Source organism: Camelus bactrianus, chromosome 13 (assembly GCF_048773025.1).
Source record: "Camelus bactrianus isolate YW-2024 breed Bactrian camel chromosome 13, ASM4877302v1, whole genome shotgun sequence".
In the NCBI taxonomy this organism is placed as follows: domain Eukaryota; kingdom Metazoa; phylum Chordata; class Mammalia; order Artiodactyla; family Camelidae; genus Camelus; species Camelus bactrianus.
In genome coordinates, this window is record NC_133551.1 from 20,269,521 (window position 1) to 20,284,163 (window position 14,643).

Here is a 14,643-nt window from a genome sequence, read left to right on the forward strand (position 1 = left end):
TCATTCAATTCTTCATACCTTTAAGTAGTTCCACTATAACAACATCAAGGGTAGTCTCTACCAATAGACCTGGGATTATAGTGATGCAAATACATGTCAGCTCCAGGTTAGAGAGGTCCCCATAACCACCTGGTGGTAATAATTTCTGGCTCTTACTGTTAGATCAAACACAAGACTGGCACAAGTCAGAAACTAAAATAGATGGACATAAATTGAGAGTTTGGGGGAAAAACATTACATTGCATAGATTTTGACAGTTTATGAAGCAATTCATAATCCAATCTTACACAAACTCTTTTTGAGCCAGGTACAATGGTTTCCATTTTACACATACACAAACTCAAGTTCAAAAAGAATGAATTTCTTGCACCAGATCCTATGTCTAGTTAATGGTAGAATGTGGATTGCCACTCTTCTTCTGACTTCCTCCATTGTTTCTCCATGGATTGTTCATAAGTGGTTAAAGCAACTTTTTGCAAAGATATATAATCCTTTGAGCATGTAGTTGACATATTTGCCATCTTATTGTCTCTTACAGGGGTGCTGAAAAGTAGTGAAGGGTCAAATGATATTTTGCTGTGATTTCTCAGCAATTGAAGAATGGCGAAGGAAACCATCAAATGTCTCTGTGTTACCAGGAAAAAAGGAAAGAAAAATTAAGCTTAAACAGAATAAAATTTGGAAAAACATTAGTTTATATTGATTTTTGTACCATAAACTTGTTTTGTTACCCCAAAAAGGGAAGGGAAAACCCCCTGTTCTTGTCCTCTCCAAAAGATAAGAATTCAAATGGGAGACGGAAGCATTGTGTAGTGAAAGATTTTTAAAGGTTTTATTAGCAAAGGAAAAGTGCACCTCCAAGAATGGGAGGCGGGCTGATCCAAGGACGGACAGCAATGGTCTTTGATTGCCTGTTCTCTTATACCCTCGCTTAGAGGTGGTCTCTTGATTGATTGAAGGCTCTTGCCCTGCTTAGTCATGCTCATCCCCTTTTGTGTATTTCCTTACCCATAATGACACAGAAAAATCCATGGGGGCGGGGGTGGGCCTAAACCGCAGTGTTGATTATATTACAATGAGCATTGAGTCCTGTCTGGTTAAGTCTTTGTTGTCACCTTGCAGTTGTGGCTGTCCAGTTCTAACCAGTTTCTTGCAGGCACTCATTTAGAGGAAGTAAACCCCTTTGTGCTGAAGACCAGTATATCACCATCTTCCGGACCATCCTCCCTCTCCTCCACCTTCTGCCTGCTATCCCCAATGATCTAACTACATAAGAGTTTTACTGTTGAGTATAGAAATTTATGTGATTTGACAATGAAAAGTTTCTATTCTTTAACAAGACAATACTGGTTGGTGAAAATGAAATGACCAACTTTCAGTTGGTTTTAATTATATTTGATTAGATGAGTTCATATCACAGTAATTTGGCTCAACTGTCACAACAGAGAAAGAATAAGATGGGGAAATTACCAAGTAATGGTGGAGAAGGGGAGCTATTTGGGGGAAATGTGAACATTTTTGTACATATCATTAAAGGTATACCAAGCCTTTGTTGAGCACCTACTCTGTGCATAGCAGAATAATGTTACTCATAACATATGAAATTTAGAGCATTTTGAGGTCCAAAGCAGATGAATATTATCCATTTCACAAGGCTCAAATTACCAGCAGAAGCAGAGGCCATGTATTTCAGGCTCTGGATATCTGAGCCTGAGAGCAAACATAAACACATACCACAGATCCAACCCTTGGCCAGATAATTTATTTGCCTTTTGAACCTCAGTTTCTTTGCCTATAAAATGAGGACAGCGGTAGAACCTATACTGAAGGCTCTCAGGAAGACAAAAAAGATGAAACACGTCAAACATTTAGTGCTGTCCCTGGCAGATATCGATGACACAGTACATGCTAACTGTTATTATCATAGGTCCATGTATATACTAAGATTCTGTAGGCAGTTGGGAGAGAAAAAAAAAGGTATATGTCCAGAGTCAAATGCTCAATTAGGTAACTGTTATTACAGATACAGAGAAAGGAGCTAGGAGGTAAAATACCTTGCGTGCAGGAGGAGTTGGAAGAAATCCAGGAAGCGCTTCATTAGAGAGTGGCCTTAAGCCATACATGGGCCTTTAAAAACCTGAAGGATCTGGAGTGGGCATGGGCAGCCTGGGGTAGATGACTCCAGTTAACATGACAGCACGGATAGCTTAGATATTGCATTTGACAGCTAGTAAACCTGCTGTCTGAAGAGTGGTGCACAAAAATGTAGCTAAAAGGAAGCATATATATTGAGCACAAACTTCAGCCAAGCACTGTTGCAAGTGCTTTATCACTGTCACATCAAATATTTGTAACAATCCCATGAGGAAGTCGGTATCCCCATTTTACAGATGCAAAAAAGGCAGAGCAGAGAGATTATGTAAACTGCCTTAGACGGAACACTCAGTAAGTGGCAAAGCTGGGAAAGAGTCCCAAGTTCATGTTCTTAATCAATAAATCGTACGGTGTTTTGGGTTTCTGTAATTCAAAGCTACGTCCCATGGTGGGTAGGGAACATGGCACTATTTAGTTTAAAAAAATGTTCTGATGCCTGGGAGGGTAATAGCCTTCAGCAACAGGAAAAAAGATATCAACTACCTAAAATTTCAATTTTATCACGTCAACCTCGTTCTTTAGAATGAAAAATGTGGCATTTGCTCAGTTATAACTTGACTGAACTAGCAAAGGAGAAACATTTGAAAGAGTCTATGAAAATTCTACCTACAGTCATGGTGTTAAAAAAGTTTGTGTCTGGTAAATCATATTTATATTTTCTTCCTATAAAAATAATAACTATGGTGAAACTTGGGTGTTGGAACTTAGCTGTGTCTGAAAATTGATTTCATTGTGGCTAAACCTATCTGCTTCACCATTTACACCTCATCCCAACTTGGAATAATTTCTAGTTTATTTATTTTACATGGAAAACATACACTAAAATGATGGGTTACATATAAAAAGTGGTTCAAATATGGGAGATCTGCAAAGTTCTATTGAGTTCTCAAATAACTCCTGATTTTCCAGATGCAATTTATCCAATTTATCCTTATTATCCGCACTTTATCCCTCCAGCAAGAGGTCTTCAGGCCATTTTACGGTCCTGTGGATATTAGCACTTCTAACAGAGGTTGGATAAAAAGTGAGAGGAGAGAAGGTGAAATTTAAATCAGCTCATTTTGCTGCTACTTGATTAGTTTTAAACTGAATCTTTTGACTGGGGCTGAAAATTAGCAGCTCTAATGGAAGTCTGATTTATTTTTGATGTAATGTATCCGTTTTTTGCCCTTTCTTTATGCATCTATGCCAGAGTTTACTTGGTCCTGTGGTACCTTCCACCAGCCTATGCTTGGGCATGTTCGAGGAAGTGGAAGTGTTCGGTGGGTTTATAACAAAGAGGTCTGTGCTTTTGAATGTTATATTCAGTTATATACAAGGCTGCCACTCACAAATGGCTCACCAAACTTCAAGTCGGCAAGTATTTCTACCCAGATTGCATGTGACAACTGTTTTGTCCTGTGATTTCTTAGATTCATTTCCATTTGTCTGCCTCTACATTTCTCAACCTTCCCTGACACCCCAGATCTCACTTTGCCACATTTTTGCACATTCTGCTCTCTGTTTGCACTAATTCTTAGCCTAGCACACATCCACGTATCTGTCAAATGTCTGCTCCAATAATGCCTTTTCTAATTAGCCAGGATATTGACTGTTCTTCCTCTGGGCTCCCATCAGATTCTGTTCACACTATTTATTATTTATTGTGTTTATCTATCTCCCACGTTAGACCGTGAGTTCCTTTAGAGGATAAAATGCACTGTATGATAGCTCAGGGTCTGGCACAGAGTAAAAACCCACCACAAGTCCTCTGAATAAAAGTTAACACAGCTAACATGTCTGCGTGTTTCCTGTGTCAGATGCTGTGTGTCAGTCAGGCAGCTTACATGGATGACTCTTTTCCTTCTCAATTCGACTCTAGGAATTAGGTACTATTACTATCCCTATTTTCAGATGAGAAAACTGAAACACAAGGAGATGAAGTAAATTGCCCAAGGTCACTCAGTGGACAAGTAGCAAGGCCAGGGACCTCAGCCATAGTAATGACTTCAGAGTCTGCACTCTCTGCATATGGCCATTCTGAGTGGATGAAGAAATGTGTGAATCACTGAATGACTTAATTTCATGTGTAGACCCTGCTTATGCAAACATAAAAGTCTGATTGCCTCATTTATTTTCTGAGCATATATCATATGCTAGATATAGAAGACACAACTGCTGCCTCCAAAAAACTCAAACAAGAAATAGGCATGATGTTAATAATGGGTGAAAAGCTGTCATAGATATTTTTTTACCAAAAGCAATAGAAATATAACAGTGAGTGGCTAGTCTTAGCACGATTTGGAGTAGTAGAAACTTTATGGATAACACTGAAGTCTTAGACGCTGAGAAGATTTTACCAGATGAGAAACAGAGGCAGGGAACATCTGGTGGAGGGACGCTAGGAACAAAACATCAGTGGTCAAGTCAGTTTAAGATAGAAATACAAATAAAACTAAATAACAATGACCACAAAAAGTCACTTACTGTAGATCCGTTATATGTCAGGATCCAGTCACCATTCAGGTTTGCCCTATTTCATTATACATATACAGTCCTGACCCTGATGTTCTGCCTGATGAGAGTGTTTTGGTGTGTCTAACGCATTGGCGTAATGCGTCAGCATAAGGCGTTATCCCTGACGGAAGGCATTATCCGTTTGACCAGATCCTTTACGCCAACGATATGAGTTCAGGTGAATGCCTGTTTTGCCTGGCGATGTGTGGGGAGGCGGTGCAGGGGTGGGGTCTGAGTAGTTGAGGCCAGTTACAGAGGGGTTGAACGCCTATGTGACTGACCACTATTTAAAAAACCCGACAGAAAGATGCAGAGGAGCTTTCCTGATTGTCACACAGTCTTGCTGGGAGAATTAAGTATACCCCTGTGAGACTTAAACGTGAGGAGAAGCCTGGAAGCTTGCGCCTGGCCCTCCTGGAATTTCCTCCCTGCACCTTCCCCTTCGCTGACTTTAACCTGCATCTTTTCATTGTAATGAGCTGCAACTGTGAGTATAGAAGCTTCTGAGTTCTGTGGGTTCTTCCAGTGAATCACCAAACATAAAGGTGGTTTTGGGAACCACCAACACAGGAATATTGACCTCATAGAATAAGTTGGGAAGTATTGCCTTCTTTTTAATCTTCTGAAGGAGTTTGTGTAGAACTGGTGTTACGTCTTCCTTATATCTTCGGTAGAATTCACCATCAAAGATATTTGTTCCTGGAGTGCTCCTTGTGGGAATCTTTTAAAAAATTACCAGTTGAAATGCTTTAATATTCAAGATTATTCAGGTTATTTATATTTTCTTGAAGAACTTTTGGTAGTTTGTGTTTTTCAAACAACATCATCATTTCATCTAAGTTGTTAAATTTATCCACATGAAGTTGTCCATAATATTCCTTATTAATATATGTATTAGCCTATAATGACGCCACCTATTATTCTGAATGTTGATAATTTCTGTCTTATTTCTTTTTATCCTGATCCACCTGGCTAGCAGTTTATCAGTTTTATTAATTTTCTCAAAGAATTGGCTTCGGTTTAATTGGCTTTTCTACCACTTTTTTTGTCTTTCATTTAATTAATTTTAAGCTATGTTGTTTATTATTTCCTTTCTTCACCTGACTTTGAGTTTTCTTTCTCCTCATTTTCCAGTTTCTTAAGTGGAAGATGAGTTCTTGGATTTAATTTTTTATATATATAAGCATTTAGTGCAATAATTTTACCCCTAATTATTGCCTTAATATCATCCTTACAAATTTGATAATTTGTAAACATGATAATTTAATAATTTGTATTTTTATATTCATTCAGCATGGATTATTTGGGAGTATGTTATTTAGTTTTCAAAATCTGGGGGATTTTCCAGAACTCTTTCTGGAAATTTTAGGTTTAAATTAGAATCTTTCATTTCTCAATTAATTCCATTGCGGTTTGAGAATACATACTGCGTGTCCTGAATCCATTTAAGTTTATTAATTTATTATGGTTTGGAATATGATCTATCTTGGTATATATTCTACCTGAACTGAAAAGAATATGTGTTCTGCTGGGGTTGGGTGGATTGTTTGATAAATGTCAGTTTGGTGAAAATGGTTTATTATGTTCAGCTCTTCTAGATTATTAATGACTAATTAAACAAAATTATTGAGTCTACCAATTGTTTTGCAATTCCCTCATAACTGGATTTTTTCATTTCCCTTTTGCAGTTATAGCTGGTTTTACTTCATATATTTTGAAGGTACATTCTTAGAAGCGTAAATATTTAGGATATTTATGTACTCCTGTTGAGTTGACCCTCTACATTCGAAATGACCTTTTTTATTTAAGATCCTTTGCTTTGATACTCACTTTGTTTGATACACGCATAGCTACTGCATCTTACTTTTCTTTAGTGTTAGCCTGGCATACCTCTCTACCCTTTTAATTTTAACCTATTTGTATTTCATTATATATTATGTGTGTTTGTGGTAGACAACAGATAGTTAACTTGCTTTTTTATCCAATATAACAATCTCTGCTTTTTAATTAGGATGGTTTATACCATTTATAATTAACTGATTATTTATACTTTTAAAATGATTTGTGTTTTTTTTAATGTTCTACTTAAGAAAAATCATTGCCTCTTCCCAAGTTACAAAAATATTCTATATTTTCTCTTTAAATGTATGTTATACTATCCGTGTTTTTATTGACTACTGACCTGGAATTGATGATTTGGTGTAGTATGAAGTAAAGATCAAGATTTTTTTTAATCACATACAGATATGGAGTTGACCCAGCACTATCAAAAGGATCATTCGTTTTTCACTATACTTTAGTATTATCATTATTATAAATGAGGTCACTACATATATGTGGAATTTCTGTCATCTAATTGTTCAGTTTGCCTATACTTGTGCTAATACCAACTTGTTATAATCATCATAGTTTCATAATAGTCACTGATGTCTGTCTTATAAGTACTGCAGATTTGTTCTTCATCAGGAATATCTAGGCAAAATTTTGCCTTTTGCATATCCATGCTTTTATATTTTAGGTAAAGGTAATTTTCATTATAACATCATACATCCTTATTGAAAAAATAGAAAAAAAATATAGAAAAGTAGAAAATGGGAATTTTACTCATAATACACCTCCCAGAATTACCAAACTTTACTGTGTGGAACTATCCCTTTGTTCTTTTGTTTCAGCTTATTTTTAGAATTGAGATTAAATGATACAGTGAAATTATGCTTCCTGGCTTTTCAAACATCAAGTTTGTAATAATTTCATTATAAAAATTGAGGAATAAAGACTATAAACATTTTTAAATATTTATTCTTATTACTTTTAAAATGTTGCCGTATTTATTGACAGATTTTAAATGCATTTTTATAGTTTTATGAGAGTGTGACATAATGATTTCTAAACATCTTGAAACAAAACATCACATATTATAGAAAATATGAAGCTAGACTCATGATAGACAATATATTCAACTGAGTGGTTTATGGACTTTTCACAATTAAAAAATAAACGATTCAATCAATTTTTATGAGTTTTAATGATGCAGAAAGTCATTGTTCATGTTCCTTGACAGTGAAAATGACAATCACGGTTCTTGTATCTACTTTTTTTTTCTAGGATTTGAGAGAATGAGAAAAAAAAATGTATTTGTGGGTGATTCTTCTCCCATAGTGCTCCAATCAAGTAAATAGTTTACTCATTGAAATGATCACTCGATTAAGATTTTTTTTTTATTATTGTCTAAGTAAATATTAACACTTGCAACAAAGTTTATCTAAATTATGGGGGCAAGTTGGGAGTTTATAAACAAATTTCTTAGAACTCAGGAAATAGATGAGAAAGAAATGCTAAGGAAAGGATGATTCATTCACAGATTATTAAACCTAGCTAACAGATGATAAATTATTTGAGGTCTAAAATATGCAAGCAAAAAATATCTAGTTTTAATTTTCTGTTGTTTCCGCGTATTTTTTGTCTGTATGTATGAATATATGATTTTATTTATCATCTCTTGGTCAGCAAGAGTAATTCTTACGTTATTTAAATAAAATTTGGGATGTGTAGTTTATTTTTTGATTTTTTTTTGATATATTGAGTTTTTTTTTATTCCCTTCATGTACCTAGCTATATATAATGTAATTTGGTTCCTATGACTCTATTTCACACCTCTGTGGGTATTCTAGCATTTACTAGAGTTGGAATTTTTTTAGCTTTTGTGGATACTCATTATTTTCTTAGGCGCCTATGTGATTTTTTTCCTTTATCATGGAAAGTAAAATATTTTATGAAATTGTATCTATGTGTGGAACTCTACTGATTTATTTTGCAACTCAGAGAGTTTTTTACTTTGTGTATTTATACGTCCCCCTCTCCCTAAAGAAATTTTTCATGGTTTATATCTTTCTTTATTCACTTGACTTTCAATTATCTTATTTCCTTCTAAGATAGACTTACAACATACAAGTTAAATTGTATTTCTTTGTCATCCATAGCTTTCATATTTTCCTTAGTCAAATTCACTCTTGGCCATTGTCTCTGCATTGTCAGGGAGCATTTCATGTTTACTGACCATGTTCTTAATTTATGTCCCTATTAGTCATTTTTTAAAAAAATGTTTCTGATGATTATTTCATCATGCTCGTGCTTCTTGTTTGTTTTTACCCTTTTGTCTGCATCTCTGGCTTTTCTCTCATACTAATTTGCTTTAAATCTCACACAGCCTAAACTCTCCTTGCTCTCCCATATTTGACACCATGGCTATATGCGTGCTATTGACTATTCTTCATGCAGCATGTAAAGAAATCTTTAAAAAAATCTAATCATACATCTAATCATGTGATTCCCTTGATTAAAATTTTTCAATCCTTTCCTATTGCACTTAGTGGAAAAAAAAAAAAAGCAAAATGTCTGCAAAGGCCCTGCCTGAACTTTTTTCTATGTTTCTACCCTCATATCTAGGAATTCTTTTCTTTCTTAACTGTATTTGTATATACTTATTTAATACAAAAACTTCATTTCTATAGGCACAGCATTACCATATTAATATTTTAAATATATTTAATATCTTGCACATTGAACTATTAAAATTGAAACACTTACAGATTCATTTCAAGATATTTTCATGATGCTGAGAGTCTATTGGTTAGAATATTTCCAAATATATCAAAGTACAGATTTATACTCCTCTCATAGTATTTGCATGTTTGAATTAATGTTTGTTTATATTCCTCTCACAAGCAAGACTGACTATACATAATATATCAAACAGACTATTGTAAATTTTGATACCCATTTAGACAATAACAAACAATATCTAATGTAATAATTATTTCAATGACTAAACTATCTACTTGCTTGGACCACTGTTGGAAAGGAATTACCTCCAAGTACATTTTTTCTCATTTTCTCAAATCCTAATAAAAAAAAATTAAAGCAGATTTGAGAATCATAGTGTTCATTTTCACTTTCAAAGAACATGAACAATAAACTTTCTACATCATTAAAACTCATGCAAATTAAGTCATTGAGTTCTTTAATTGTGAAAAGTTCATTAACCATTTAGTTGAAGATATTTTCTATCATGAGTCCAGCATTATATCTTCTTACTATGATATGTAAAGTTTTGTTTCAAGATGTTTAAAAATCATTATGTCATGATTTCATGAGACTCTTAAAAATGTATTTAAAGTCTGTCAATGAATAAGAAAAATATTAACAAAACAAGAAATGAATATTAAAAGTATATTAATATAGTGTTATATATTAATATAATTTATAAGATTCTTTATTTCTCAGTTTTCTATAGTGAAATTATTACATTAATTGTATAATCACAAATTTGATGTTCAAAAAGCCAGGCAACAAAATTTCACTATACCATTTAATCTCAATTCTAAAAGTTCTTGGTCTATTTTGGATAAAGTCCTTTATCAGATATGACTTTTGCAGATATTTTTCCCAGTCTGTGATTTGTCTTCCCATTCTCTTGATACTGTCTTTTGCAGAGCAGAAGTTTTTAATTTTAATGAGTTCCTGTTTATCAATTATTTTTTTCATGGATCATTCCTTATAGTGGTGTATCTAAAAAGTCATTACCAAATCTAAAGGCATCTAAGTTTTCTCATACATCATCTTCTAGGAGCTCTACAGTTTCACATTTTACATTGAAGTTTGTGGTCCATTTTGAGTAAATTTTGGGGAAGGAGGTAAAGTCTGCATGTACAATTCAGGTTTTTGCATGTGGATGTCTTGTTCTAGCACTATTTGTGGAAAAGACTATCTTTTCTCCATTGTATTACCTTTTCCCCTTTGTCAAAGATCAGTTGACCACATGGGCCTATTTCTGGTCTCTCTATTCTGCTCCGTTAATCTATTTATTATTCTTTTGGCAATGCCATACTGTCTTGATTACAATAGCTTTCTAGTAAATTGATGTTGAGGAATGTCAGTCCTAAAATTTTTTCTTCTCCTTCAGTATTATGCTGGCTATTCTAGGTCTTTTGCCCCTCTATATAATCTTTAGAATCAGTTTGTTGATGTCTACAAAATAACTTCTTTGGATTTTGATTGAAATTGCATTGGATCTATACTATAGATCAAGATGGGAAGAACTGACATGACAATACTAAATCTTCCTATCCATAAATGTGGAATATTGCTCCATTCATTTAGCTCTTCTTTATGTCTTGCACCAGGGTTTTGTAGTTTTGCTCATATAGATCTTTGACATATTTTTTTAGATGTGTACCTAAGTATTTAATTTGGATGAGATTCTAATGTAAATGGTATTATGTTTTTAATTTCAAATTCCAATTGTTCATTGCTGAGATATAGACAAGAGATTGACTTTTGTATGTTATTCTTGCATCCTGCAACCTTGCTATAATTGCTAATTAGTTCTAGGAGATTTTTGGTTAATTCTTTCAGATATTTTTACATAGATGATTATTTTATCTGTGAACAAAAACAGTTTAATTTCTTCCTTTCCATTCTGTATACCTATTTCCTTTTCTTGTCTTATTACATTGGTAGGAATTCCAGTACAATGTTGGAAAGAAGTGATTGGAGGGTTATCCTTGCCTTGTTCCTCGTCTTAGCAGAAAAGTTTTAGTTTCACACCATTATATGTGATGTTAGAGGTAGTTTTTTTGTAGGTGTTCTTTATAAAGTTGAGGAAGTTCCCCTCTACTTCTAGTTTGCTGAGAGTTTTGAGTGGATGTTGGTTTTAGCAAATATTCTTTCTGTATTTATTTCTATGACTGTGTGACTTTTCTTCATTAGCCTGTGGTATAATGGATTACATAAGTTAATTTTTAAATGTTGAATGAGACTCACACACATACATTAAATCTCAATTGGTTGTGGTGTATCACTCTTTTAATACATTGATGGATTTAATTTGCTAATATTTTACTGAGAATTTTGCATCTATGTTTACTAGAGATATTGGTCTACAGTTTTAAAGTCTTTTTGTGGCTTTGCTATTAGGCTAGTGCTGGCCTCATAGAATGAAATGCAAAATATTTCTCCTTCTTGTATTTTCTGAAAGAGATTGTAAAGAATTAGTATAATTTCTTTCTTGAATGTTTGGTAGAATTCATCAGTGAACCTACCTGGGCCTTGTGCTTTCTGTTTTGGAAGGTTATCAAGTGTTGATTCAATGTTTTAATAGATTTAGCCTATTCAAATTACCTATTTTTTCTTGTATGAGTTTTAACAGATTGTGTCTTTCAACGTATTGGTCCATTTTATCTAGGTTATCAAATTTGTGGGCACAGATCTATTCTTATTATTCCTTTATTATAGTTTTAAAGTCCAAAGGATCTGTAGTGATGTCCTCTCTTTTATTTTTGATATTATTAACTTGTGTCTTCTGCCATCTTTAATTAACTAGTCTAGCTAGAGTCTTATCAATTTATTGATCATTTCAAATAATCATCTTCTGGTTTCAATTTTTCTCTATTGACATTCTGTTTTCTGTTTTATTGCTTTTCTGCTATTTTTATATTTTTCTTCTATTTATTTTAGATTTAAATTTCTCTTTAGAAAATAGCCAATATTTTAAAAATATTTAGATATATTGACTTACTCTTCATTTTAGAAGGTACCTGATATTGCCAAATTGTGTCATAAGAGTTAAGAAAACCTTTATCTATTGAATGGGTGTCATATGACATTTCAGAAGTAGGAAATTAACTCACCTTTGTCATCAAAGTTATTTGTAGCTAGGGTTTTTTATATATTTGCTTTGTGTGGTATATAAGTTGAGCTTTATAATCCAGTTATTTAAAGAAGTATTTTGCAGTCTGCTAAAATTATCAGACTGTGGTCCTATGCTTTATTTCAAAGAAGAGCTAACATTAATTACAAGCATATTATATAACAGATATATACTAATTCCTGTCATCCTAACAAAAGCCTTATGAATTTGGTTACCTCACTTTTACAACCAATCAAAAGGAGGCTTAAAAAGAAACTGACTAATTTGCTTAAAGTCTTCCACTTTTAAACTTAAAATTTATAATCAAACATAAACAGTTTGGATGGAGAACCCTGGTCTTAGCTACTAAGCTACTTAATTATTTCAACAATAACTTAGTCTTAACATCTGAATGGAAACAGGAAGCATTTGTATTATGCAAAAATTTATATGTGATCTGAAGAATTTAAAATAGAAAATCAATTAAATTTACCAATGACACCTGAAAGTCCTTAGATAGGTTTCATCCAATATATCAGTATAATAATCACTTTAATAACCAGCATAGCTACTAGGTTTTGGTTCTTCAGAATAAAAACAGATGAAGGGAGCAAATATTATTTTACCATCTCTTCTCATTAATGTATTTGGATTACACTAAAGTAAAAAAAAACAGAAGCAAACATTTTGAAAAAAATCTAAGATAATCTAATTACCTCATAACCAATAAAGCAATTTAGAAAATTGACACTAATGAAAGGAAACACTTCTTTTTTAAAGATCACTTGTGAATTTGTGGTGCTTAGTATTTTGCAACTTGATTTTTAAAGAGCCCTTTTGTAACTCAGAGTTATCATTACCATGAAACACAAAAAGCATTTTTAAAAGAAAAACAGCATTTGGAGCACATCTGTTTCAATGATATGCTTTAAAGAAATTTGCATCTATTGGAATCTGATGGCTTGTCTGTGTGTTGTTTCGAGAAGGTGCCCTGCATGACTCAAAATTAGCCTGTGTATCAGGAGCGATGGGTGTTGCCATGGTAAGTACACAATTTTTAATTGAATAAGAAACTAATAGCACATAAAACCCACATAATTTGTTGGCACAGAAATTGCCTCTCCTGGGGCCATAATTAAACATACTCTTCTTCTCACATATTTTGCTGTTTTTCTTTCTGTGTTTTGTTTAGATAGTTGAGTCATACATCTCCTTTTGCAGCCCGAAGCCTTTCTCTCCTCAGCTACCCAGTCTTGATCACTTCCCTGTCACTGACTGAACTGTCATTTTCCCAGTGCAAGGCAGAACTGCTTTGTGTACAAAGAAGGTCTTAAGATGTTAAAAGTTACACAGACCCATGCTCTGTGTCTAATAAACGTCCCAAATATTCACGTCTAAAACATTACAGGGAAGTGATATAAAATGACTCAACAAATTCCTCATTTTCTAGAGTTCCCCCTAAAACAAGGATTCCTCTCTAAAGTGATTAAAAATCAACACCTTTGAATTTTACTAGAGAAAAGCCATTAACTAAATTTGCAAACTTAAAACCACCCTGTTCTCCCAGAAGTCGAGTATTTTTAATCTTCTCTTCTGAGCCTTTCTCTGCTTTCTTATGTCTACCTCCACCCCATCCAACCCAATCTATCCATACCTTTTATTGACACAGCAGTAAAAGCTTTTGTCCTCTTATTTTTTTTTCTTAACTTGCATATTATGGACTCACATTTCTTTATACATCTTTTGCTTCAAAAATTAAGGCCCTTTTATGGCATCTCACAGGTGATATAGCAATTTACAGGGTGCTGCTCTGCCTCCCTTTCCCATTTTGAAGATTATTTTCTCTGGTTTTACTTTAATCACAATGAGGCATGGGGAGAGGACAGTCATTTGGACTCACATCCAAGTTATTTTGGGAAGCACATTGACACATATTTTAAGTAGATATTGTATTTTACAAAGAATGCTCTTCTGAGATCACTCTGGCTCGAACAATAAGAAAATTGAAGACTACGGGAGGCGAGCACCACAGGATATCCATAAGTAACAGCGCCTGTGTATCAACTAGGGGGAGCTTAACAGGCTTGTTCCTGACTGTGACAAACAGTGAGCAGAATTTTTTGAGAGGCTATAAGCAGAGAATGAACACAAAAGATAACTCTGGAAAAGATTTGGTGTAGGGCGTGAAGATAGCTTCCTGGTGGAAATCAAGAGCGATTTAGAACAACAGTGACTGATCGTTTTCCGCAGCTACCTCGAGGTTCATTCTTCTGCCTTGTAGATTTCACCCACCTTTGTTTTCTTAC